Source organism: Gopherus evgoodei, chromosome 4 (assembly GCF_007399415.2).
Source record: "Gopherus evgoodei ecotype Sinaloan lineage chromosome 4, rGopEvg1_v1.p, whole genome shotgun sequence".
Classification (NCBI taxonomy): Eukaryota; Metazoa; Chordata; order Testudines; family Testudinidae; genus Gopherus; species Gopherus evgoodei.
Genome location: NC_044325.1, coordinates 115,419,486 through 115,444,858, shown reverse-complemented (window position 1 = coordinate 115,444,858; position 25,373 = coordinate 115,419,486). Strand labels below are relative to the sequence as shown.

Here is a 25,373-nt window from a genome sequence, read left to right as displayed (position 1 = left end):
ACAGCTTTGCCATGTATCTTAAACAATAAAGGAAAACAGGAGAAAAACTTTCTGGGTTTTGGCATTTGCATTATGTTGTCGTGGGTTGAAATTTTTATTGAACATTAAAAACTAAAATTTAGTAAACCAGTCTCAAATTCTCTACCTGTTTCTTTATGTTGGTCTCAGAAAAGTGGGATATTATACAATGACATGTAAGGAAGATACTTTGTTTCATGATATCTGTCCCTTTCTACATAAAAATGTAGGCCAAAATTTTTCAAAAGCAACTAACTATTTTTGGGTGCCCAACTCACGATGCCTTAAAAAGGCTTGATTTTCAGAAGGCAGGCTGTCATTATTTTCTAAAATCCAGATCCCTCTTTTAGTTGTCTCAAATTAGGCACCTGATATTACTAATCAGGTTCGCCCATTCACCCTCCCATCTCTGTTTGATGTATTAAAATCTCCTCTAGTCACTGTGATTATTCTTACTGCATGACATCTGTGGATTTCTTCCTCTTTATTTTGAGACTTAAAAGCTTGGGGAAGAAACAGTTGTCTGTGGTTTGGGTGTTTAATTTTTTCTTTTTTGTAATTATTATTTCTAAAACGTTGTCTAGTGATTGCATCACAGGCAATTTCTTGATCAACTGGGCTGTAAATAACAGAATAATAACTGTTTAATACTCCTATGCTGCTACTTTACTTTCAGTAAGGAATGAAATTTGGGGGGGGGGGGGAGATTTGCTTTTAACTTCTGTGTAATTATTATTTTAACCTTTAGTTTACAAAGAGGCCAACAGACTTTGTACAGCTGTAACAGATAAGCTATTCTCAAGAAAGACAAAACCAGTCTGGCATATCCCTGATCTCTCACCATGAAGAGCATGATGGACAAATGTTCTCCAGTGCAAACTGCCTTTCACGTACCTTGTTTGTTTCTTGCTTTCCCTTAACACCTTCCCTGCCCAGCTGATTTTGGCTGTCTGGATGCATAGCTTTGTCACATGCCCAGTCTTGGATGAGAAGTTAGGCCTCAATCCTGTATTGGGAACTGCTAGCATAGACCACTGTGCCCACGTGGATGACCAATGAAGTCAATGGGACTCTGAAGATCTGGTTATAAACCCCATTTTAGGATATCTTTCTGTGCCTCTTACGCTACTACGGAAACCAAGCATCTTTGTTACAGGATTTTGGTGCTGCAGGTAACATGGACTTCTCATTATAAAGATTAGGCATATTATCCTTTCGTTAAACTATTACCCATTCCGAGGGCGAAGGAAGTTTCTACTCCAATTCCTCTGCATCTCTTGGATGACAGATCTCCTTCTCTGGTGATCACAGCATGTATGCACACTGTAGCCACTAATCTAGTCATATTGTGTAATGTCTCAAAGACTTATCAAATTAAAACAAAAATGCTTGCTGTTCTTGGGCATCCTAGGTATCCCTAAATATCTAGGGACTAATTCACCACTGCCTTACTCCAGTTGTATGGCATAGATTTAAAGTGAGTTACACTGAGGGAAGAAGAACTGGAGTAAGGTAGCGGTGAAACAGACAGCAGGGGTCTGATTCAAAATCCATTAAATTTCGTGGACTCTGCATTGGGCCCATAGTGATCAAATTAGATAAGCCTATTACTTGAACTTTGCTACAGTCTATTTAGTAGAATGCGACTGAGCCCCAAAAGTTGCCGCAGAGCACAAGTAAGATTTTTTTTCAGTGCCTCCCTTAACCTTTCTGTTCATTGTGGAAAGTCAGTAATTTGAGACATTGTTGGTGCTATCAACAGAACCAGCAGGTGATTATTGCTTGAATGCTCGGGAGCCTTTTCTTCCTAATTTGGAGTATAGAGAAGTGGTAGTCGCTGTAATGCTGATTGCATACAGTCTTTTTTTAGCCAGTCTTATTCTCCTTTGGATTTCTGCATCTCATTGAGTTTCTGGTGGCTCATTGCAATTTAGAGAGACCTGCTGGAGAGTCAGCTCATTGTACAAATAGCAAGAGTGTGCTTACTAGGAATACTCCCTCATGGAGAGAGACATTTACAGTAACAGCATTTCTTCCACTTTATTTCCCACAACACTAGGTTAAAGTGGCACAAGCTTCAAGACATTACAACCTCACATCATTCCTTTATGTATTTAGTGCCCTTTCCAAGCGCGAGGTCATTGGTGTCAGATAATAGGCCCTCTGAAGGTATGTTTCATGTTCTCATGTACAGAACTTAACTGCAACACGCTCCTTCTCCCAAGGCACAGCGTGCTCTCCTCTCCCTCACACCAACCCTTCGCTCCCTAACCAACATTCTAAATGCACTCGACCAGCAGGGGGTAGAATTCTGGCACCAGACTTATTTAAAGGGGCCACAACCTTCTGTGCTGCAGAAACATTGCATCCGGTGCCTGAGGGACTCTGCTTAAAAGCCAAAAGAGGTGTCCCTATGAGCCAATGGATTATTCTTTTGCCTTTTTGTGTTTCTTACAAAGGTCACACTGTTGCACCTTGAATATGTTGAATCAGGCCTACATCACTGTATCACAGGATTGCATTTTATGTCATTACTACAGGGCATTATAGGTCGCATTGCAGCTGCTTGTTGAAGGGACACCGTCAGGGTTGTGGTACCTAAAATTGTCCCGGAAGCTGGTAGTTTGTGACAGCTGCTTATTAATGCTAATCATAATTGCCTCCTAAGTAATTTGTGCTTCCCTCTTTCTGTTTGTTGTATCCGCCTGCTGTCTTTCCTCATAAGATTAGAAACTCTTTGGGGGAGGGACCATCTTCTTATCTGTGTGAGTGGTGTCCATCACTGTTGAGTCTAGATCCTTTACTAAGGTCTCAAGAAACTTTCATAATACAAATAATAATGATTTTAATAATATTTGATCTTTACTGACAATTGTCCTAAAATTTTGGATCTCCCTTTACACATTCTGTGTGTTCCTCATAAATGCTTACAGATCTTTGCCACTGCCTAAAAGGATCTGAGCCAACCAAGGGTTTGACTTATTGAGCTCCCAGTAGTGAATATGGCCCATTGTATGTGTCCAGTTATGCAATTGTTAACGTAAGAACATAAGAATGGCCATACTGGGTCAGACCAAAAGTCCATGCAGCCCAGTATCCTGTCTATTGACAGTGGCCAATTCCAGGTGTCCCAGAAGGAGTGAACCTAACAGGCAATGATCAAGTGATCTCTCTCCTGCCATCTATCTCCACCCTCTGACAAACAGAGGCTAGGGACACCATTCTTTACCCATCCTGGCTAATAGCCATTAATGGCCTTAACCCCCATGAATTTATCTAGTTCTCTTTTAAAACCTTTTATGGTCCTGTTTGTTTATATGCTGTCCTCTATTAAAGTACATGTGCACAGGTTTGATGATAGTAAGTTATGCAGTAAGTAAGGTATTTGTTTTCTTTTTGTTTTGTTCTGTATTTCCCTCTGCCTCAGAGAGATTTTATTTTCTCTTAAATACATGGCTGGAATCCTTAGGAGGAAGAACCACCCAATGTGTGCCAGCTGCTAATGTTTATTCCTTTGAACTTTGACATAATGGCCAGTGTAATCTTTATGATTTAGCTCTTGTAACATAGTCTGACTGTGATTGGATACTGATCATGAATTTGAGACAGTTCAACACTCTTAGCAATGTCCTTGATAAGAAGTCAAAGAAAACTCAGATTCCCTGTCAGTTTTGTAGGATTTGTGTAGGACTCGTGGTTGGGTTTTCTTGTAAGAATAGAGCTGAGAGATAGAGATTTTATCTGCGACTAGAATCTGAAGGTCAGTCTACGTTGTTGTTACATATCTGTTAAATACAGATAGTGTGTTTGGTGCTGTACAAGACAGACAATATGGCTGGTCCCTGCCCAAGTTAATCTTACCTCCTGAAGTGAAGCACTGCTGAGGAATTTTTCATTTTTACAACTGAGTTCAAATGCTTGACTTCTGACGGCTGTCAATAATGTCAGGTTGTGAACTGCTTTTTCTTTTTAATAGCAGCTGTGCAGCTTGAAGCCACATTAAATACCAAGCAGCCTGTCCTTAATTTGTAATGAAAGAGGTGCCGGGGCTCAAGCAATATTTTTACATTCATAACTTATGCAGCAAACCCAGAGGTGCTGGGGCTATGAACTGCCAAACCTAGAGGTGCCGGGGCTCATATCTGGCAAGCCCTGGCACAAATTAAGCACTGCAGGCAGCTCTAGATCCTAGTTAGTTAGGAGGGTGTGTATCTGTGTGTATGTGTGTGCTTAGAGTAAGGCTTTATCTTTAGAAGTCTTTATAGGACAGAAATGCTGTGGCTGGTTAAGGGTAAAAATAGTTCTGAGTTTTCAATGGCTGCATTCCATGGCTGGAGCCTGAAATCATGAATAAGGGCTCAACACTCAGTCTGTGTGAGACCAAGTGTGAGAGCTCTGCAACTGGAGGCAGGAGGGGAGCAGCTAGCTGAGATGAGTCTGACCCCGGCATCACTAATATTTTGGGAGGGACCTGTGCTGCTTGTACAGTCCCAACAAGGTACCGTATGTTAATATCTTGGGTTCTGGCAGTTTATCTAATTGTCTTACCCTGTATAATTAAAAATGTGTTAAGCCTGGCAAAATTTCTTGCTGAAGAGAGAGCGAGATGTTTTTTAAAAGTGGTTCTACTGTGTGAATTCATTCTGTCAATGGTCCGTAGCTGTATACATTAATGCTCCCTGAGATCTAGGATGTCATGTATTGATTTGAGGTTTGGTTGCAACTTCTGGCTACTCAGTCCCCATCAGAATACAGTGTTGGTCCCAGGAGTGTTCCTAGTTCTTTGGACACATTCTCGTTTTGTGTTTCAGAGATTTTCCAACATGCATATCCCTACCAGGAATGTACAGATATTTAAATAATGATTGCTCTCTTTAAGTCATTCTGCTGTGAGACATTTTAAAAATGTTATCTAGCACATGGATGCTTCATTCATGCATCTTGTCTTAAGACTAGAATTCTGTGACAGTGAAGCATAGAGTACGTGTGGGTCAATACCAGATCTGACTAGTCTGAAAGAGAGAGTAATTATCTACTAAATACACTGTTTCACGGGAAGGATCATTTTGTTCTGCAAGCAAGTTCATTGAGAGGGCCATTAGGATGCTGTCAAGGTTTTAGGGCCAGCATTTCCCCTTCAAAAGCTGTTTTCGCTAAGAAGCTTTAACTTACATATCGCCTAGAGCCTTGTTAGTAGGACCTTGAGAAAGAAAGTTACCTTTTTGTAATTCTTGGCATGATGTGTTCATCAAGTTGTGTGTATGTGTCCACTTTGGGCAAGCTGTGCATTACCCACTAGCCTTGCAGCCAGGTGCAACCGTGCCAGTGCAGTATCCTGCTGTTTGCTAGAGTCCTGGATACAGTTGTGTTCCCCCCTCCACTACTCATTGGGTGCCCTAAGCTATGCTTGCAATCCAAGAACAGCTGTGTGTCCCTATGCTGTGCCATCCTGGTGCCTGAGGAACTAGGGTTGCTGCCTCTGAGGTAGAAAAAACTGGGACATCAAGGATGATCCTGAGCCCATAAAACTGGACCGCTGGCAGTGTGTTCAGAGCTCCCTTACAGATTTCACAGGACAGCTGCCTCCAATAAGGTACAATCCTGGGAAAACATGGACAGGTGGCATCCCTAAAAGGTACTGGTGTGTGGCCCTATCATATACTGTCCTAGCACCTGCCCTTGACAAAGCTGTGTACATCTGTGCTGTGCTATCTTAGGCCATGTCTTCACCCACTGGGGATTGACACTGCTGCGATTGATTTAGCAGGGGTTAATTTAGCGGGTCTAGTGAAGACCTGCTATATTGAGGGCAGAGCGTTCTCCGGTACTCCACCAGAACGAGAGAGGTAAGGTAAGTCGACAAGAGAATGTCTCCGTCAATGCAGCACAGTGAGGACACCGCAGTAAATTGACCTAAGCTACATCGACTCCAGTTACGTTATTCACATAGCTGTAGTAGCATAACTTGGGTTGACTTACCCCAGTAGTGTAGACGAGGCCTTAGCAATCATTGCACAGCTCTTTGTGTCTCACTTATTCCTTCCTAGTGCATTGCCTCTCCGGAGCTCTTCTGACACTCTAGGTGCATCATGTTGTTTTCATCTGTAGTCCCCAACATGTAAGGATGATTTGCATAAGTAATTGGGGGGAGGGGAGGAGAGTGTCTGGAAGATAATTCTCACAAGCAAAAACAACTTTTAATGTGAAAAGCATTTTACTTTAGAACCTGGTTCCTGGGGACCTTTTGGAGTAAAGTTTTAAAAATCAAAGTAGTTCCACTGCAGTACGTAGTCTTTTGTTTGGACCTGGTCAGCAGGGGGTTCAGGTGCCTTGGTATGTAAAATAGTAAGCATCTTGGACTGTGAGGAGCTACCTATTTTTATTTGAATCAAGAAGAAAATACAGTCGTGATAAAATCAGGGTAGTACATGGGGCTGAAATATTTCACAGCTTCTACTTCTCTTTATACATAAGACAGGAAAGTGGCAGTTCAGAACTATCCTTGGCTATCATGTTGACTTGCTTGTAGCTTTGCTTGGCCACCATTCAGAACTGCCTGGCCATCCTGGTTGTACGTGCCAGGAAATGCCAACTCCAATTGCTCAGGGATTGTCAGACTTATTGTTATGGACCCATTTACCATCAGGCCACGTCTGACTTTGGAATCAGCAGATCTTCTAGGAGAGACATAAAATATTATTATTATTATTATTATTATTATTATTTATTCCCTTTTTACAGATGGGGACAATGAGGTACAGGGAATCTAAATGAGGTAGTTAAATGTCACAAGAAGTCAGTAACAGGGACAGGAATAGAATATTGTAATCCTGCCCCCCAGTGTCCTGCCTAGCCATGTGCTTCCCTTTTGAAAAGTTCATTAGGAGTTGAATTTTGCCTAGTGGGTTAGGTTAGTCGTCAGCATGCTCTAAAATAGTGTGAGGGATATTTTCAAGAAGTGACATGGCAAAATTGTCGGTGTAAATATATGAATACCGGTATTGAAAATATCAGCAGTGTGCTGCAGTTATTTCCAGTAACTGCAGTTTAAATGTGATATATTTGGCCTACTGCAGATAAAATAAATATATGCGTATGAAGCACCAGAGTGATTGGCCCAGCTACTGTTCATTGTTTATGTTAGCTGTTACAGAACTGCAAATGATCTACAGGTTTTGTTCAGCTCAGAGATACATCCAAAAGGTCAGATACTGATATGAACTATCCAAACCTCCTCATCCCGAAAAACTGTGTTGTAGATCAGCCTTAGCTGCGACGTAGGTTCCGAATGCCCTCTCAGCAGCCCCTAGGTCCTCAAAAAAGTACTTTGGAGATGGTTGAGATCCAGATTCATGGCCCTGTCCATTTCTATAGTGTATATTGTGTGGTTGGGTCTTTTCCAAGAAACTCCACGTTAGCTTGAGGTGACCTAAAATGTTCTATTAGTGTTTTGAGAGACTCGGAGAACTCAAGGTTTAGAAATAAGTAGTGTTCAGCCTTGGTCTGATTATTTATTTTTTTTTAATTTGGGGGAGTGAATTGGGAAGGGGAGGAGGAAGGGACCCTCCTATGTGTTGCCATGTAAAATGAGGCATTCCTCAGTCTTATGGCGATGAAGCAGTGTTGAAGCCCCACAGCAGAACTTGTGTTCATGCTCTCAGTGCTGATGCTGCAGTGAGGTATGTGGGTCAGTAGGAGGGAAGAGGTTGGAGGTAGGCACTACCTTTCAGATATATTCAGTCAAGGACACTTCTGCCTTGTATCTTTTGTTAAGGACCCTACAGTGTGTTTGAAAAGAATAGGGAATAATTATCTGCTGGTTTTATGGCAACCCTTTCGGGTCAATGTATTGGTTGTTAGGAATGGAAGTGGATAGTTGAAGGTGAGAGGTGAAGCTGGAGCTTACTTGAGGAAGATATTCTCCTTCTCCATACTCCAAAGTATATGTGCTGTCTGCGGGAGCCTTCATGACCCTAGTGTGTTAGGTAGTTTTTTGCTTGCTGCAGTCACGGGGAATCCACACTGGGGGATTTTCTGTGCCCATCTGAAGTGGATTCTTGGTGCTTCACTTCTTCTCAGCTTAGAAGTACAGTGGAAACAGCTGCTAGCAAGAGTAGAATAATAAAAATGAGAAAATAAACAGTATCAAACTGAGACATCAATTGCTCTCCCATCCCCGCTGGGAATTCCAGAGCATGTGCTTCCCAGGCTATTTCCAGCTAGCATAGCCCGGCAGAATAGCAAGTCTCAGTTACGGATCATGAGCTAAGAAGCCCATCATGTGAGAGATGCAGACACAGGACATTTCTAAATACAAGGCTTGGCACAGCCAATAAGTGGAGGTCCTTGTTCCAAGGTGAGATGCCCAGCAGCTAATATTAAAAAGCAGCAGACTATGCCTTTTCTCATCCTGGATAGTTCTCCCTGATGCCTGTTGAGTTAATGAAATTTTAAGTTGCAGGAGATGAGCTTTTCTTGAGAGGGTGAATAATTTAATAATGGTGGTGATTTTGCCAGAGTGAATCAATCCCATTTCAAGTTTAAGTTGCAAGCAGAATTGAAAGTGGATGCCCCTTTGTGAAAAGTTCATGCAGAACCCTCTCAGATGGGATACTCCGTAATCACTTAAGCTCCAATCATAAAAGGCCCCATAAAATCAGAAACGTGAGCATCATAAATCTAGAAAGCTGGTAGTAAGATAAATAAAATCTTTACAGGGAAGTTATAGGATAAGACAATGAAATTCAGCTAGCCAAAAGATATGTGGTCAAGGTAAGACCATATGTCCATGTTGTTGGCTTTCCCCAAGATCATTTTATTCGACGGAGTACTGGGGGCAATTGTCATGTAGTTGATTTTCATTTTGTTTCCCATATAGAATGAATCATATATAAGAAGGTATTAGACCACACAAATGTGAATAATTAAATATATTACATCAACTGGCTAGGTTTGTCAGCAGAGATTGAACCCATGACCTCTAAATTCAAAGCACAAGGCACTACCACTTGAGCTAAAGGACAAAGTCCATCAGCAGGGTGCAGTAGGAGACAACTGTCCTGGGTCAGCCACAGTGCGGACATAGTTTTCTCAAACTGAAGATTGCATACTGGCAATGGGGCAGTGTTACTTTAATAACAACATGCATTTCTGTAGTGCATTTCATTGCAAATCATCCCAAAACATTTTACAGAAAAGAGTCTCTTCAACCAGCTGTGAAAAGCATGTTTGAGGTGAACTGTAACAACTGTTTAAAAGGGTAGACAGTAGGCAGGATACAGGAATTGCCATACCAGAGCAGACCAATGGTTCATCTAATGCAGACCCTTCTCCCTAACATTGACCAATACCAGATGCGTAAGAGGAGATCTCAAAATAGATAATTATGGAATAGCCTGCTCATGGGGAAAGTTTCTTCCTGACTCATTAGTGTTTGACTTATGCCTCAAAGGATGGGAGTTTGTATCTCACCTTAAAAAGGATTTTAGAAATCCTTCCTAATGTAACTGTGGATATTCTCATTATCCATATACATTTCTAATCCTGTTATGATTACTGCTGAGGTCTAGAGCAGGGGTGGGCAAACGTTTTGGCCCGAGGGCCACATCTGGGTATGGAAACTGTATGGCGGGCCATGAATGCTCACAAAATTGGCAGATGGGGTGTGTGTGGGGGTGAGGGCTCCAGCTGGGGGTGTGGGCTCTGAGGTGGGGCCAGAAAAGAGGAGTTCAGGCTGTGGGGAGGCGGCTCTGGGCAGGTGCAGGGGGGGGTGAGGGCTCTGGCTGGGGATGTGGGCTCTGTGATGGAGCTCGGGATGAGGGTTGGGGGTGCAGGAGAGTGCTCCTGGCTCAGACCGAGGAGTTTGGAGGGCGGGAGGGGGATCAGGGCTGGGTCAGGGGGTTAGGGCACAAGAGGGGGTCGGGTGCAGGATCTGGGCAGTGCTTACGTCAAGCAGCTCCCAGAAGCACCAGCATGTCCCCCTTCCGGCTCCTGCACAGAGGTGCGGCTAGGCTACTCTGCATGCTGCCCTGTCCACAAGTGCCGCCCCTGCAGCTCCTATTGGCTGTGGTTCCTGACCAGTGGGAACCGACACATAGGAGTTGGAGGGGGGACATGCCACTGCTTCCGGAAGCCACGGGACATGCCGAGTGGGGCAAGCCTGCAACCCCTTTCCCTGGCAGGAGCTCAAGGGCCAGATTTAAAACATAGGAAGGGCCGGATGCAGCCTAAAGGCTGTAGTTTTCCCACGCCTGGTCTAGAGGAAGAAGTGAATACCCTATTTAAGTGAATATGCAGATAGAATGCAAGGAAGCAGAATATAATTTTCTGAGTTTGAATTTGGCCAAGGCAATGGGGTTGTAGTGCTCTGCTGAGGCAGTGCTTCAGTACTGACTCACAGGGAAGAGTGACATCTGTTGAATCACCAGTACTCCTTTCTACCACCATCCTCAGACTTAGCTTATTTATCTGGAGAACTGACAGAATTGCAGCGCAAGATGGAAGAGCTGCAATTAGCTTTTTGGGCTGAATCTTGAGCTGTAACCATGGTCTGCTCTAAGTCTCCCTCCTACTCCATTGATCCTAGGGTTGAGAGAAAGTCATTTCAGCCCCCTCCATAACTTTGAGCAATCTATGGGCTACTTTAATTTATGCCAGCTGTAATGGCATGGCCTGCTTGGTTCTGCCCCACTGGTTATGGATTGCTGTAGCATAAGGCATTTTGGCTACCTCCTCTCCTGTCCCAGGCATTCTTCCTCCTTCCCTTTCCCTGCCCCCCACACCACCCACACCAGATTTGTGCCACCTGTGAATTACCTTATACAAGAGATTCCCTAGCTGTATTTTTAGGGCAATTTCCCAACTACTTTGTGTAGCATGAGCAGCACAAAAGAGATAGATGAGGAACCAAAAATCTGGCCATTTGTGTTGGATAATGTATGTCTCAGTTCCTGGAAAATTCACTATGAAGATAAAGAACTAGCATTTTCAATGAATACATGCAGGTGGCCCTTATGGAAGTGACTAAAGCACTGTTATTAGTGCCTTGACTTAGCATGTATAGGGTATTGTATATAATGTAGGGTGGGTTCTCCAGTGGCCATTTTTACTGTAGTTATTCTGAAATCCTGGACAGAATTACAGAAGTCTTTCCTGGACATTACATTTGGGTCTCGCTAAAATTACCTCTGAACTTGGGATCTGCCTCGCTGAAATGAAGCTTTCCCCAGAAGAGTCTGCCATGCTGAAATCTATCTAATCTAATGCATGCCTCCTTTTATTTTCAGGTACATGTAGATATTGAGTGCAGCCCAGCTGGGATGTTGCTCAAGTGAGAGATTTTGCCATTGCAAAATGCTTGTTGAGAGAACTTTGATTACTCTGTTTTCATGCTGTTTTATTTATCCTTGTTTTAAATGTAATGTTTCCCTTCAAAATTAATAACAGAAACTCTTTTCTATATTTAAAATGCAAACAAATCCATCCAATTTCCCCACTTCATTAATGAGGTTTCTATGAAGACATTTTAAGTTTTTTTTTTTAAGCCTCTCTGAAAATGTACAACCTTGAGTAAAAATGGTCTACCAGATGGGAAGAGAAATATGTAATATCACGTATCTGTGGCCATGCCGTCTGCTGTATAGACAGATGCCTTTTAGTTCGCCTTGTACATCTGTATCCTTAGCAGCAGGTGCCACTGCCAGACAGCTGATCAATGCTGGTGTGATTTCTGAGAAACACCAAGGACTTTCCTTTTTTATTGCTATGAGAGGGGAGTTGAAGAGATGAGCCAAAGACTGGGGAGGAGATCACGCTGAAAAGCAAGCAGGAAAGGTGGATCTTTCAACTCTACTTGTTGAGGAATAAAGACAAAAATAAAGGAAAATGTCCTCCCTGCAGCTTGCTGTAGGAACGGAATGTGGGACACCTTGTCTCATAAAGAGACAGGAACACAAGTTCACAGTGAAAGGGGCCATCTGGTAGCTGTTACAGAATACATTTAAGGAGGGAATAGGGGTGAGGAGTGAATAGGGATTTCTCCAGATAAAATTCTGCCAACTTAATCACTCTGTCAGCAGAGGCCGTACATTTGATTTCTTTCCTTAGCATGTGTCATCAGCTTTAAAAACACAATGTGCACTGATTCCCAGACTATATCAGGCAAGCGTACCAGTTTATCATACTAAGACTTCAGCTATACCACCTGGTGCCTGCTGCCTCCTTTTAGTTGGCAGGCACCCGAGAACTGGTGACTCTCCAAACTACAGTCTTACATTGACAAGGCTAGATTTTGTAGACCAGGGCCCATGGTGGATTAGATTATATGCAATTGAGTGGGAAACAGTAGTGTCCTATGAGAAACAGAGCCTAATTTTTAAGGCAGGAAGGGAGCGGGCCTAGAGTTCTAGTCATCAGAGCCCTGAAGCCCATGTACTGGTAGATAGGTGTACAAGTAGCACAAACAGCCACTGGTTTATTCCTATCAATGCAGCAACCAGGGTGTGTCTTTCTTTCTCTTTGGATGGGTTGTTGCATTAGGGAGGGAAGTCAGAAAGGGAATGGTGAGTTTCTCAGCCAGATATACAGCTGCTATATCTGGCCCATAAATGAAATGCAGTCCTGCTATATAAATAATCTTTACTTTTGTTCTAACGGCTCTTGGCAAAAGGTTGGCCCTGAGAGTGATGTCCTCAAGAGAGGCTGAGATCTCCAGATATGTAAGCTATTTGGGCTGATCCGTCAAGTCTCTCTTCCTCGTTTTTTGAAACTCCTGACCAGAAATACAGGAAGTGCAGTTAAGGTACTTAGCCTACAACAAGTGGAATGAAGTTTGGAGGCTTAATTTCAGTTCCCTAAGAAAAATAAAATAAAATAAACCAACAGCAAAACCCCATAATCTGGTTCCCATGAGCCCAGCAGATGTTTGGCACTATTCAGCATGGCGAGCATTCTGTCTGTGCTTATCATAGACCCAGGACTATGCATCAGTGCCACATTCTTCAATTTGCCTTCATCTCAGGGAAACTAATCTTGTCAAGAAAAGGAAAGTGGGAGGGGGAAATGTATCATTCCAACACATGCCAGATAGTGCTTGATGTTTGTTAGCATGGGTAGGGCTGGAAGACTGCCTTATATCTTTCCGACTGCCTATTAGAGATAGGAATTTCAATCTGTCTTATCTTATTTTTTTGCATATGTATGAATTATAGGGCTGTTTTTTTCCTCTGCACACCAGAATCAGGAATGTTTTGCTTCAGAGCCTCTCTCCTTTGTGGGGGGGTAACATCCACCATTTGTTAACCACCCAACCATGACTTCTATTTTATCCCGAACAAAGGAGAGAAGGGGAACATTTGGACACAGAATTTGCCTCTAAGACAACCCATCCTGTCACTTTAAAATGGTAATGAAAATGTGTGCATTGGCTCTGGAAGTTGTTTTTATTTATGTCTTCCTCACAAATGAAAGAGTTTGAGTACTGACTGCGGAGTAACATTGTGCCAATGTTCACTGACAGCTTTGTTTCTCTGCACAATATTTAACTGACATGCTGAGGTAGGTGAGGTAAATGATAAATCCCTTTATCTTATCACCAAGAATGGACATGAGAAGAGCATGTGTGCAACAGATTTGAATGGCTTACTGTGGCTGGTAGGGGAACTCCATCTATCTTTGGGCTGATTCTAGCTTGAAAGTAAGGAAAAATGTGGAATGTCAACAATGGTCTGGGCAAACCTTGGGATAGCAGAGAGCCACAAAAGGATAGGGTGACCAGAAAGAAAATCATACTGGTCATATTGAGTGCTAGGGCACTAAGATGACATTTGGGAGGGAAAGTTTAGTTATAAAAACAAACTTTCAGTGGAGAAGTAATATTCTGCTACTTTCAATGGAGATTGGAATGGCTGAGTACTGCAGAACTCATGGGTGGAATTTTCATATGCTTTCATCATTGACTTAACTGTACTGCCATTGAAGTCAAACGTAAAACTTCATTGACTTGTGGGAGCAGAGTTGCACCAATGCCAAGTGCTTGAAAATTCTACTCCATTCAAATATTGGTTTATGCTATCTCATAAAAAGGTGGGTGGGCTATACTAGGAATCAGAGTTGGACTAGACAGACCAATTGTACATTCCTTGTGTCATGGCTGTGGATATGGGGGAGACTTTGAGTGAATAAGAACAAGTGTAGGACTTTTACCTAAAACCAAATATTATATATATATATATATATATATATAATTTTTTTTTTTTTGCCCTGAGTGCAGGGCACTGGACTAGATGACCCATTGAGGTCCCCCTTCCAGTCCTATACTTCTATGAATCTATGAAATATTTCCTCCTCCTATCATTTTTTTAATGTTTTCCAGGTGGAAAAAGCTCCATTCCCTCATGTTGAACAAAAAGGTTTAACTCTCCAGAAAATTAAACTCTTCACTTCAGTATTTCTGGGGTTGCTGTCAGAACTAAGTGCAGGAGCAAGCTTATTAATATAGTATGTACTGTGTGGGAACAATCCCCCCGCCCCCTTTTGGCTTTTCTGCTAATTGCCTAACCCAGGGAGAGCAGCTAACCAATCAGAATGGCAAGACTCCATCACCTATAAGAAGGAGTCACTCCCATAGCAGAAAAAGAAGTGAATCTGGTATCAGACAAGCAGGTGAAGTCCACTAATATATATGTAAATTAGGTGCAGGCCTTGGGCTCCTAGGATGTTACCTATGAAGTCTTCTGTGCCCCAAAGTTTGGAATCTCTTGTGTTGTGTTAGAAGTACTAAGGCCAAGTTGATCTGAACTTTCTAGTTAGTAGTCTCTTGTGTCATGGCCCTTCATGTTTGTGTTGCATCAGTGCTCCAGCACCACATCTGTAAACCTCATGCTTTAGTGGGTGCTTGGTTCTTGAGGCTGCCAAATGAGCCTGCCTCCAATGATTTGAATGCTTGATTAAAACTTGATTTGATTCCGATATTTGATCTGAATATTCAGCTAGGAATATGAAGGATCCTGATGGGCTGACACAAGGTATGATTTTGCAAAAGAGAGGGGAAAGTGCGGGGAAAGGCAGCCGTTAAGTTGCCAGTCTCTCTGCAACCGCTTGGAATTGCAGCTTAAATTTAGTATAATTTCAAAGCTCAGAATAATCTTGTGCATGACTCGGAGCTTGAGCTACATTTCCCGTGCAGTTGTGAATAATGTTGCTTTTAAAAGAGATGTCAGCATATCTGAGGGAATGGAAAGTGAGTTGTGCAGAGCTGGAGATGGCAAGGGCTGCAGTAATGTACAAATCTACAGAACAGGAAAATGTTCTTTTAAACAATATGATTATCTTTCAGATTTTGACTTTGAGAAATGTTTTAAAGTTCCTGCCTTCATGGCACAATTTCTTGGCTGTGTCTTTCCTATCGGCCTGACTTGTTCTACCAATGGTTTTTCCACTCTCTTTTTCTTGCTTTATTGTTTTATGAGTGTAGAAAATAAATGTTTTCATTTAAAATTAAAGTCACACTGTTGGAATCAAATCGTGCATTTCTTAAAACACCCGAAAAGCTTTTCCATTCTTGTTACTAATTACACATCACATTGATAAATTGCAAGGGATATATATTTTTTTAAACCTAATATTTCTCGTGTCCTTTGGATGATGATCTTGGGTCTAATCCTCACTCACATGAATGTCTCCTTTATGATGCTCTTTTGGCATAAGGGGCCTTTAAAAGGGCAGAAACATCCCTTTCACAATACCCCCCGCAGGTGCTGGTTTTAATTTTGTTTCTAGCCATTTTCACTTTATGGCTTCCTTGCAGTAGTGCAGTGTTGAGGCTGCCGTCATCAGAGCTGGAATATTTAGATCCCAATGAAAAACCATTTCCATTGGAAATAAAAGAAATAATCATGCAAATATTTCTTGGTCATAACCTTTACAAAGATTTACACTTGCAAAAGCATGTGTGTTCCTCTTGAATGGATTTGACAGAGCTCCTTTAGAATGGGTGTTTCCAGATGGATAGCAAAAAATAGAATCCTCAGATCCCCAGATGAAACAGACTGGAGTAAAGGAGGCTGTGAAGTGCATTGGTAAGGAGGAATTTACCAGGGGAATGAGGAAAAGAGACGAGTCGGGGGCTGAAAATGGGGCAGGAGGCAGTGGGGCTGGTCAGTGATGGTGGGGTGAGCGGACAGTATTGGCAGAGAGATGGTCTCAGTGAGCTGAAAGGTCTCTTCCACCTCTAGCATCTGTGATTCTATGAATGCACAGTTGGGGAGAAAGAAATTGCACAGAGCAGCTGGGGAGAGAGGAAGAGCCTGAATGGCCTGCTGTGTGGAGTGCTGTGGTTAGCCCAGAGAACATAGTCTGAGTGTGCTTGTCCTCAATGTGGCATACTGGGAGGCTGAAGAACACATTTCTTCTCTTCCATCTCCCTCCGCATTTACCCTCTGTTTTTGCAACCAGGTACCCAGCTCCTGTTTCCTCTCTCTCCCTTATCTGGCCAAAAGAGGACCCGTTCCCACTTCCCTAGCCCTTCATAAGCAGAGCTTTATACTCCTTGCAGCTGCTAGCTTCACTTTGGCATGAAACTGACTTGGCTTTTTCAGCCTTGGCCCCAGTTGCTGATGCCTGCCACCTCCCCCTCCAGCATTAGGGGTAGGCTACACAGGCAACTACCTATGGTGCCTAAATTTTAGGGGCAGCTCCCATCTAGCTTGCCCATTCCTCACTAAATTGGGACAATCTAAGGGAAGGGGTCTGCCTTGTATTGGTCCCACCCCCTGGACAATACTAGGTAACAGCAGCCTGATTGTCTTGAACCAATCCTTCCTGGTGCTGAAGAGTGGTTGGGAACTGGCAGCAGGAGGAAACAGATGTTGCCAGAAGATCCATGGTGGGGAGGGAGACAGTGATATAAGCTCCTTGGCGTGGAGGCCATCTTTTTGTTTTGTGTTTTTGCAGCGCCTAGATCAACAGGGCCCTGGTCCATGACTAGGGCTCCTAGGCGCAACTGAAATACAAGTAAAAAAATAATGAATGAGGCCTGGTTGGGACTTACTACTCCAAAGAGCCCACGCTATTGTGAGAAACCTTTCCTGTTCCTTAGCCTGGCACAGTGCTACAAAAACAAATAGCCAACTGGATGGAAATATAGCCAGCTCCGAAGTGGACCACAGTCTGGCATGGGGCTGGTTTTCAAAAGGTTAAGGAAGAGTGGGCCGTGGCATGTGGTGCACCAGTTGTGAGGCGCACATAATGCTCTGATGATTCATTATAATGTTCTTGAAAAATCCCAGGCCTTTGGAGCTGATATCAATGAGCAAACAAGTTAGAGACATTACATCTATAAAAGATTTAAACAGTGTGGCTCCTTGCGGTCCTGATGCACCTCAGATCTTTGACTTTTGGAGTTTATGCACCAGTGCACCCTTTGTGAACTAGCTCCTAGGCCTCTGATATTCACTCTGCTGTGACTGAAGGTGCAGTAAGCTGAGTCCGAATAAGCTGCCTGCAAATGGTTAGTGGAAAGGGCTAAAGCTCCAGTGTGAAATCTTGTAACACCATTAGTAGTGAGCCTGGAGCATCGTGTCTAAACCATTGTGCTGTTAGCATTCAGGAGCTTCTGTGAGCCTTCCCAGTAACATGCTTATTCAGGTTTTGCTATGCAAACTCTAAGCATCAAATCTAACTCAATCAGCCCTGATCGTATGCACTGAAATTTCAGCCAGCAGCACCAAGACTTGCAGTTTCCCTAGGAACTTGGAGATGTGGACACTGTGGCATTGATGCTTGGGGCAGCATGGGAGGGTGGGGGGGTACCATCAGATCTCCCAGATCTTTGTCTCATAACAATAAAGCACAAGAGCCAGGACAGAGAGTGCATTGGTGAGCACCCATTGCAGAGACAAACCAAGAGTCTGTTTTCTTAACTCCCACCATCTCTCTCGCTCCGTCCCTATCATGTAGCGAAGATGGCAGATGGGCTGCCCTGTAGATGACACGCACTCACCTGTGGGAACGAGGAGCTCCTGCTCTGACTCCCTGGTGGAAGCGCTGCTGCTGCTGGCAGGCTGGCAGCTCTGTCTCTTGGCAGTGGGCCTCTGAGAGAAGATTACTTTTTCCTTGTTCTTAGTTCCACTTGCCAGCTTCCCTGCTGATTACCAGACTGGTAGTGCATAGGAGAGATAACACTTGTTCACTTGACAGCAGTTCAGTCTGTCATCAAACAGAAAATACTGGGATGAAATGAACAGAGCCATGCAATCAACAAATTTGATACTGGGTCGAAGGGGACTTTTCCCTCTGCAAAAAAATAAAAATAAAAAAAAAATTAGTCATTTCAGCAGGAACTCTCTCTGTCCCCTTCATGCCTGTGCACAAGCTAAAAACAGGCAGGGCTCTCTAGTACTCCTGCTTTCCCATCAGCTCTGACACAGGGTTCCCTTTTCTGTTCCTATCTCTAATCAGGGTTCCTGTCCGTGCTCTGCTTCCCTCCCCACCAGCCCTCTCTGCTTGTGCTCCCTTTGCTGAGCTTCATGAGGACTCTAGGACTGTACCTCTCCCCCTCACCCCAACCCTTAAGCCTGTAAGTAAAACAGATCATGGCATTGATGCTGGTTGACCGAGGTCCCTTTATGGAAACTTTATGGGGTTAGTGAGGCCGCACATGGAAAAGAGGAACACAGCTGAACCTTTCCACTCTCTCTTCCCACCTGGTTTCCCCCTTTGCTTTAGCCTGATGGTGATTGTGATCATGCCTGTGTATTACTGCTGATACGAAGAAGGTTATTTACCAGGAATCTGGTCATAACTAACCTGGACTGGATTTGTGTGTGTTATCCCACCTGGGCTCTATGGGCCTTGTTACAAAGTTTTCTTGGGCATCCAAGAAAGATTTACTGCGCCCTGCATATGCTGTTGGACTTTAATGTACGTAGGAGCCAAGAAGTGTCAGTGCTGTAATCAGTACTATAACGAAGATGTGATCACATCTGTCTTGCAAGGACAACATGCATCATTTATCCTGACCTTCCTATGGCAAATAGTGCATACTGCAGGTTTGTGGTGCATTCCCTTTACAAAACACTGCCTGATAAATGCTTTCCCCACCCATAACCTCTCCCCACCCTGTGAACACAGCATGTGAGAGACATGCGGGCATTTTTCAAAGGGTTTGTACAATATTTGTACGGAGTAATGAACTGTTCTGATCTTGCTGGGTAAATTACCTGGTACATTGACTGTGTAAAGACATTGAACATAACTAGGATAGCAACACACCAGAGGTTTAGTGCATAGTAAGTATAGAAAGAGCCACATTTGTCTTTTTTCTCCGATTTGGATGAGATTCCAAGATAAACTTTTTTCTCTGGACTTTCGATTTAGGATACCATTTAGTCAGTATTACATTCTGGAAGGAATTACATTACATTAAGCTTCTCCTCCACCCCACTCAAAGGAGCCCCCCTCCAACCCACACCCAACATACTAGATGAGATTCTTCATCTGGTATATCGATGCTGGCTACTTGAACATGACACGTACTTGTTCAGTGGCAGCGACTGGCCTGAGTAGCGTTTAGTGAGTTCTTGTCATAGATCTTTTCTCAGCCAACACTGACAGTGCCTGTGTGTGTATCTGTCCAACTCAGGACTTGATTCACTAGGCATTTGTTCAGAGTAGAAAGGAACAAATGAAAGACATGGCATAAGGAGAGGAATGCAAAACAGTTGTGATGGTGGCATTGTGTGTGAGAGGCAGCAGCAGAATTCCAGAAAGAGAGATGTTTATAACAGAATCATAGAAGTGTAGGACTGGAAAGCACCTCAAGAGGTCATCTAATCCAGTCCCCTGCACTGAGGCAGGACTAAGTATTATCTGGACCATCCAGGACAGGTGTTTGTCTAACCTGATCTTAAAAACCTCCAATGACAGAGATTCCACAGTCTCCCTAGATAATTTATTCCAGTGCTTAACTACCCTGACAGGAAGTTTTTCTTAATGTCAAATCTAAATCTCCCTTGCTGCAATTTAAGCCCATTACTTCTTGTCTTGTCCTCAGTGGATAAGGAGAACAATTTATCGCCCTTTTCTTTATAACAACCTTTTACATACGTGAAGACTGTTATATGCCTCCGCCCTTCAGTCTTCTCTTCTGCGGACTAAACAAACCCTTTTTTTTTTTTCCAATCTTTCCTTGTAGGCCATGTTTTCTAGATCTTTAATAATTTTTGTTGCTCTCCTCTGAACTTTATCCAATTTGTCCACCTCTTTCGCAAAATATGATGGCCAGAATTGGACACAATATTCCAGTTGAGGTCTTATAGGTGCTGAGTAGTGTGGAAGAATTACTTCTCATGTCTTGCTTACAACACTTGCACTAATATATCCCATAATGATATTGGCCTTTTTTGCAGCAGTATTACATTGTTGACCCGTATTTGGTTTGTGATTCACTGGAACTCCCAGATCCTTTTCTGCAGTATTCCTTCCTAGGCAGACATTTCACATTTTGCTTTTGTGCAACTGATTATTCCTTCCTAAGTATGTAGTACTTTGCATTTGTGCTTATTGAATTTAATCCTGTTTATTTCAGACCAGTTCTCCAGTTTGTCAAGATCATTTGGAGTTCTAATTCTGTTCTCCAAAGCACTTGCAATCCTTTCCAACTTGGTATCTATAAGTGTACTCTCTATGGCCTATGCCATTATCCAAATCATTTGTGAAGATATTGAATAGAACCGAACCCAGGACAGATCCCTGCAGGACCCCACTTGATGTGCCTTTCCAGCTTGACTGGGAACCATTGATAATGACTCTCTAAGTATGCTTTTCCAACCAGTTGTGCACCCCTTATTGTAGGTTCCTCTAGACTATGTTTCCCTAATTTGCTTATAAGGTCATGTGAGACCATTTCAAAAGCCTTACTGAGATTGAGATACATCACATCTTTGCTTCTCCCCATCCACAAGGTTTGTTACCTTGTCAAAGAAGGATATCAGAGTGGGCTGACATGATTTGACATCCCAGCTGCTGGCAGCATTATTCCAAAAGTCCAAGGCTGGGTGGAAATCTCACCATGCTCTTGCCACCCTTATTGCTGCTGAAATTTAGAAAGACAGCATGATCACAGTCACTTTATTTATATACACATACCATGCATTGAGAGTCGATGAAGTTGCTTATACAGCGTGGGTGTATTAAAACAGATTTTGCCCGTATAGTTCTCCATGCTTTGACAGATTGATAGTGGGGTTTATTTTGTTGTTGGGTTATTTTTTAATCATTTGTTGCTGGGTAATTGAGATTCTCTGGTGCTATTAGCAGCAGGCTCCTTAGGCACAGTGGTGCTGGGAGTTTCACTCCAAACTCCATCTAGGGGCTAGTCTACACTGGTAACTTACATCGGCATATTTGCGCTTCTATGGGGTGCAAATTCTTCCATTGACCTAGCTACCTCCTCTCGGGGACATGGATTAGCTACGTTGAAGCACAGCAGCTGCGCCCCTGTGGCATTTTAAGTGGAGACGTACCCTAGGATACATTAGCCCACATTTGCCTACCACGCAGCTAGGATTACAAGTGATAGAAATTCCGCTGGGCAACAGAATTCCTTTCGGTCAGTAACTTGCTATTTTGGCTCAAAACAAATGTAACAAACCAGCATGATTCCTCTCCTGGGACACTGGCTATAATTGGCTCTCTTTAATATACGGTAATAACTGTGAGCTCACAGTGAGCTTGGCCAACATCTACAGAATGCTATTTTATTCCATTACAGTGCATATTTATATATGGTATATACTGATCAGATGATTAACTCCTGTAAGAGAAATCCCAGGGCCTGGGAGTGCTTAGGCGTGGGAAATTGGGTGTTCTTACCTTTGTCTGAAATGGTTTGTTTTCCCCTCAAGTTTTTTACTGATTCCTTGCAGCTACTCTTGATTTGCTCTCTCCACCAAGCTATTGACGGGTGACATAGACCTGTCGCTTTGACCATGACCTTAATTTATTTCTGCATCTGAAAAGAAATGCTATGTCGTAGGTAATGGATAGGCTCAGGGAGCTGCTAATGAGATATGGAGCCTGTCACTTCAGCTGGTTTGACTCTGGCAAAGATCAATAGGGGCTGAAAGTTGTTACATCAGATGATTTTTCAGGAGTGTGTGTGAAATAAGTTTCATGGTTTCCGTCCTGTTTCCAGTGAACAGATGTCCACATCACAAAACCCACCACCATAACTGGCTCCATTATTGGGCTCCCTTGCACTCTCAGCAGACTGAATCGGCCTGGAATTTAACTTCTGTCTCATTCCTAAGGGTAGTCCCATTGCAGCAGGGTTGGGGCACGCTAGGAAATGTGTTAGTGAGTAGGAAACTTTCACTGCAATTGCCTGTACAGTAACTCCTCACTTAAGATTGTCCCGGTTAATGTTGTTTCATTGTTACATTGCTGATCTATTAGGGAACAAGCTCGTTTAAAGTTGCACAGTGCTCCCTTATAACGTTGTTTGGCAGCTGCCTGCTTTGTCCACTGCTTGCAGGATTCTCTGGAAGAGCAGCCCCTCCTTGTGGGGGTTAGAACCGGGGGGGGGGGCCGGCAGCTCCCCCACCATCAGCTCCCCTAAATTCCTTGTAAGGTATGTGGCTCGGCAGCTGCCCAGCAGCAGTTCAGCTGTCCCTCCCCCCATGCTGTGCTGCTCCTGCCCTGTCCTCTGCCTTGGAACTGCTTCCGGGAGCTTCCTGCTTGCTGGGTGTGTGTGTGCTGATAACAGGATGTCCCCCTCTCCGTACCCCCTCTCCACAAAGCGGAGGAGGGGGACAGGGCTCAGGGACAGAAAGGAGGAAGATTGCTGGAAGCTGTTGCTTCCTGTCTGAACTGACTGATCTGCTTAAAAGGGCAACATACTTGAAGTGGCGTCAGCATACTTAAAGGAGCAATACACGTCTCTCTCTCTCTATCTCTCACTCATGGACGCACCCCCCAGCACTTTGGAAAGTCTGCAGCTGTGCATGTGCTGTCAGGAGAAGGGAGGGGTGCACTCCAGCTGGATAGCGTGGGCTCATCATCCTGTTCAGTTTTTGCAGGGAAGTGTTTGCAGCTACTGCCCTGCATCTATTGTATTTCCTCCCTCTTGCCTCAGTGCATGCTACCTTGTAGAGCGTGAGGCTACATTAACAGTGTATTAACCCTTGAGGGCTCAGCTGAGTGCTAGTTCATCATTTAGCAGCAAGGCATTCCCCGGGAAATATCCCACCCTCTGACTCCACCACCTCAACCAAGCTTCACAATCATTCATTGCTGTGTACAATATTAAACTGTTTGTTTCAAATTGTTTAAAAGTTATACTGTATGTGTCTTTTGTCGGGTGAAAAAAAATTCCCTGGAACCTAACCCCCCATTTACATTAATTCTTATGGGGAAATTGGATTCACTTAACATTGTTTCACATAAAGTCACATTTTTCAGGAACATAACTACAACGTTAAGTGAGGAGTTACTGTACTGTATCTAATATTTGTATAAATATAGAAACCAGTAGGTACTTATTTGTCTCATGCATTTGCACTACTGCTCTGAAACAGATTAGATGACATGGTGGTTAGTTACTAGTGGCTGGTTTATGTTAATTTTCCCACTGTTGCTACTGCTAGTGGAGCTGCATCAGTGGCACTGCAATGTTGAAATTGTGATAAATATGCTAGTCAAGGACTTGGGCTGTCAGTCTGGCACTTTTCAACAATAATACATTCAAATTAAATGTTTACAAATGTTGACTTTTTAAAAGTATCTGAGGCACAGAAAACAGTGGGGAAATGGATTGAAATTCCAGAGGCTGCAATATCATTGAACTGAATAAGGGAACACAACAGTGTGACTTTGACTGACTGCTCCTTGTCTACATCTTCTAAACTCCATATGCTGCTCACACATCTGTTATGTCAAAGAAGAGTTTCCCCTTGGCACCAGTTTCCTTGGAACCTAGAAAAGAATGGTCACAGTCTTTGCATGATGACATAGATCCAGTTCAGAATTAATCATAGGTAGTTATGAATCGTTTAAAAAAATGTGGCAATCAGCTGATGCTCTGAAGCATAGGATTTGCTCACCTGCGAGGATCAGAATATGTACAGCATATACTTGGACATGTGCATTATGGTTTTCTTTCCACTTTCCTTGAAGCAACAGGTAGTTGCCTGGCTCGTATGTAGACACGAAACTTGATGGATCAGTGATCTGATCTAGTATGGCAAACCCTACCCACTCTGAGTTAGATAGAGACGCCACCACCATTACTAACTATGACATCTTGCCCTGCTCCTCTTCATTCAGGATTACGAGGTCAAGCTCCAGTTACTAATACACCTAATTAAGTATTGCCCTTTGTGTCCTCAATTGAGGTTTCATGTAAAGCACATCCTTTCATAGTCTAAATGTCTGGTGTTTATCCACCATAATCCCTTTTCCCTTTTCCCTGTTTTCATTCCGCTCATGTTACTTTGGCCATCAGACTTCTAGATCATCTGCCACTATATTTCTTCTCATTGATGCTGTTGCCAAGCAGATGCTATCCTTCCCAGGAATGTGAAAGCATCACCTCTCAGAAGTGCCTATCCAGGGTTGTGTCTTTCTGTGGTAGCATTGGAAGGCCCCTTCCAGTTGCCACATACCATCCAAGACGTCTCTTCATGGCGATGACTCTGGGAGGCAGGACACGCTGCACATGTTGCACTGATTTTACAGTAAAAGATTGTTCTAAAAGATCCCAAACTGCATAATGCTTTGGAGCATGCAGATATACATACAAACACTTGTACTCCTATACCAGTGGCTCTCAAATGTTTTTTACTGGTGACTCCTTTCACATAGCAAGTCTCTGAGTGCGACCCCCCCTTATAAACATATATAAAAAAGTGTTTTTAATTTAACACCCTTATAAATGCTGGAGGCAAAGCGGGGTTTGGGATGGAGGTTGACAGCTTACGACCCTCCATGTAATAACCTCCCAACCCCCCAGTTTGAGAACCCCTGTCCTAGACCTCCATTTTGCTTCCTTGTAATGGAAAAAGCTTGTGTACTAATGGTAAAATAAGAAAATTCCTACCATGAGCAGCGTGGTGATTGGTGCATTTCCCCATCCTGGCAAATTCTCTTCCTTTCCAAATGCTAAAACTCAGAAATATCACTGTGCTGCCTCCCTATTGGCTCACACTCTGCCCTGTATTTGAACACAGGGATGCAGAACTGGCTTCCTGACTACTTCAGTTGCTGTGATAAGCATTTGTTTTAAAAGTCATACATTTCCTCCAACTCAGACTGTTATTTCTTTAATCGGGGATAATGCTGCAGATGCAAATACGGTGAAT

The 25,373-nt window shown here is 43.2% G+C and overlaps 1 protein-coding gene and 1 long non-coding RNA gene across 5 annotated transcripts in view; one reads left to right on the top strand and one right to left on the bottom strand.

Annotated features, from left to right (window-relative positions):
* TSPAN4 (tetraspanin 4) overlaps positions 1 to 25,373 on the top strand; it is a 692,791-nt gene that overhangs the window by 320,615 nt on the left and 346,803 nt on the right. The window lies entirely within an intron of this gene.
* Positions 6,379 to 18,341, bottom strand: LOC115650534. The gene is made up of 3 exons (XR_004000119.1): positions 18,017 to 18,341; positions 7,925 to 8,119; positions 6,379 to 6,695 (listed from the first exon to the last, which is right to left on the bottom strand). It is a non-coding gene; the product is annotated as an uncharacterized LOC115650534 (long non-coding RNA).